At 28.9% G+C, this 2,732-nt stretch overlaps 1 long non-coding RNA gene across 2 annotated transcripts in view; it reads right to left on the bottom strand.

The window, feature by feature from the left end:
- Window positions 1–969: 969 nt before the first annotated feature.
- Window positions 970–2,732, bottom strand: part of LOC111086827 — a 57,638-nt gene continuing 55,875 nt past the window's right edge. For both annotated transcript variants that reach the window (XR_002611539.1, XR_002611538.1), the window contains exon 5: window positions 970–2,111. This is a non-coding gene — a long non-coding RNA (uncharacterized LOC111086827). The remainder of the gene's footprint in view (window positions 2,112–2,732) is intronic.

The raw sequence follows: 2,732 nt of genomic DNA, 5'->3' as shown, positions 1-2,732 counted from the left end.
CGATGCATCCATAGAGGGTTAGATAAGAAAGATGAAAACAAACTAACTCCTAATGTAAAAATTACTATTCAGTAAGAAGACAATAAAAAAATACAATTAACGAAGCAAAGAGAACTAGTAAGACCACGGAAACAATAGTTTCCACGCGTTACGATAATTCCTTTAATAATAAAAAACCTAATCATTCCTATTCATAAAGGCTGTGTTGTATCCTATTGTTGCCGGTATTAAACGGCCGTATAAGCTATTTTAGATGGAACATTTGAGCTACTTTAGTTCATAGAATAAAGCATTATCATATCACATAAAGAGAAACTCTGTATTCTGGATGATTTTAGAAGGTTGGTCTAGTTAAAAGCTGAAAGTATACTGAGTTCTTGTTTAGCGATTTATTATTGTTTATTTTTACCTTCTTGGTTCTTTTTCATTTGATCAGATAATAATCTTGGGTTGACTAATAATACAATTATGTTCTTGATATTTTATCGTTATAAAACTAGGTGTCGAGGAGTGATAAACAATAAAGCTTTTTCGTCAGGTTATGAAAAAAAAGAAGAATATTACACGTTCTAAAAGTGTATATAACTTAGTAGCGAAAACATAAAATGTTTCGTTCTTTCTTAGTTACCCATATAGAGCGAAGAAAGGCAACATCGTTCAAAATCATGCTTTCCATGCGATATCGACAAATAATGATTATGTTGTATTACGTATTCTATTTAAATTGCTTATCCAAAATCAATAACGAATCACAAGCCTAATTTTAGAAGAAAAAAATAAAAGAAATGTTTTCAGTTCGAGAGAATAAATACAAGGTTCTATATTAATATTAAATAATATAGCTGAAAAACAAAACCCAACTTTGTGACTTGTAATTATAATGAGCATGTTAAAATGAAATAAAGTATTAATATATTTTTCAGATCAAAGAAAAACCAACCTGTATTAAAGCTATTAATTAGTTTATTTTCATATTAATTACAATATTAATTTCTTCAATATTATAAGAACGATTGTCACAAATTTCGTTTCACTTTCGAAATTTAAGAAGTTTGGAGCTGAACTTGTTCACTCGGGCTTTTAACATAAAAAATCTATTATCGATAAATCGAAAAAGTATTTATTAACTGATGTCATAAATGTTTTTACTGTGTCATAAGCTGAGCTATTTCCATGGCAACAAACAATTATACTAACAGAGAAATTAACTTAGAAATGTTTTATCTTAGCAAAATGGCAAATAAGAACTAAAATGCAACTGTTTACTTGAAAACCTTTCATGGTACTGAAACTTAAAAAATCACAATTACTTCTCTGTAGTAACATTTATCAAATACATTACTGTAGCAGTAAGCTTTCCTGTTTTTCACCGAATCTTGCTTTGTGTTTATTCATTCAAATATTCGAAGTTACCGTTCTACTTTTAAAATATAGCAATACATATTTGAATATTGGCAACACGGTTACATTAAGAATGACAAGACGACTATCCTAAATAGGAGACATTGGCAAGCGTTAGTGAAGAGAGCATGTGGTCTAAGGAATTATTTCAGACATCTTTAATGTTTGTTTGTAAGTTAAAGAAACCCAGCTATTCCTTTGGGCATCAAATATTCTTCTTCTACAAGAAAGTACTGCTTATACAACTCAACTTTCCTTCCTCTGATAAAAATGAGACGCAGATCCACTAACTGTTTTCTTACCAAAAGATAACTCATGACATTTTGAGATACATGGCTGTCTTTTTTGTTGGCAAATCAGATAATGGCAAAGGAAGCTCGTGTGGGAGTAATCTTTACAGTAGTAGCATTTCTGAGCATTTGGAGATTTTTAGGAATCTTCAGAAGTCTTCAGATACAGTTAAACGCTGACTAAAGAAACTATATGTACGATAATAACTTTTTACGACTTCGTCAACCATTGTCTACGAAAACGATATCCATGCTACGAGTTCCTCGTGACGATTTTGGAAAAATTCTCAAAATCGGTATGGAATTGCATCGTTTTTTCTTTCTGTGACACACACACACATTGTACCAATACTAAAAGAAAAGCTGCTCCATTACTTATTCCAATAGCTGTGTACATTTCGACGCCAACTGTCTTGGAACCTGTAAAACGTTACACGAGTTAAATATTTCTGCATGTACTTACCTAATCGAATGGAAATAAATTTAAGGCCCTATGAAACTTTAGTAAGTTTTAGTTAACTCTCCCTTATCATTCGATTATTTTAAACAAAGTTTAAAATCCTATGAAACTTTACTAAGTTTTAATTAACTCTTAATTATCATTCGAATATTTTAAACAAATTTTAAGATCTTATGTTAGTGAATTTTAAAATTCAAAAGTAACTTTTAGTTAACTCTTACTTATCATTAGAATATTCTAAACAAAGAAGTTTAAAATCCTATGAAACTTTACTAAGTTTCAATTAACTCTTAATTGTCATTAGAATATTATAAACAAAGAAGTTTAAGATCCTATGAAACTTTACTAAGTTTTAATTAACTCTAATTGTCATTAGAATATTTTAAACAAAGAAGTTTAAGATCCTATGAAACGTTAGTGAGTTTTAAAATTCAAAAGTAAGTTTTAGTTGACTCTTCCTTATCATTACAATATTTTAAATAAAGAAATTTAAGATCCTATGAAACTTTACTAAGTTTTAATTAACTCTAATTATCATTAGAATATTATAAACAAAGAAGTTTAACATCCTATGAAACGTT

The sequence above is a fragment of the Limulus polyphemus genome, unplaced genomic scaffold, assembly GCF_000517525.1.
Source record: "Limulus polyphemus unplaced genomic scaffold, Limulus_polyphemus-2.1.2 Scaffold1469, whole genome shotgun sequence".
In the NCBI taxonomy this organism is placed as follows: Eukaryota; Metazoa; Arthropoda; class Merostomata; order Xiphosura; family Limulidae; genus Limulus; species Limulus polyphemus.
The sequence above is the reverse complement of the archived record's forward strand: the minus strand, read 5'-3'. Positions and strand labels throughout refer to the sequence as shown.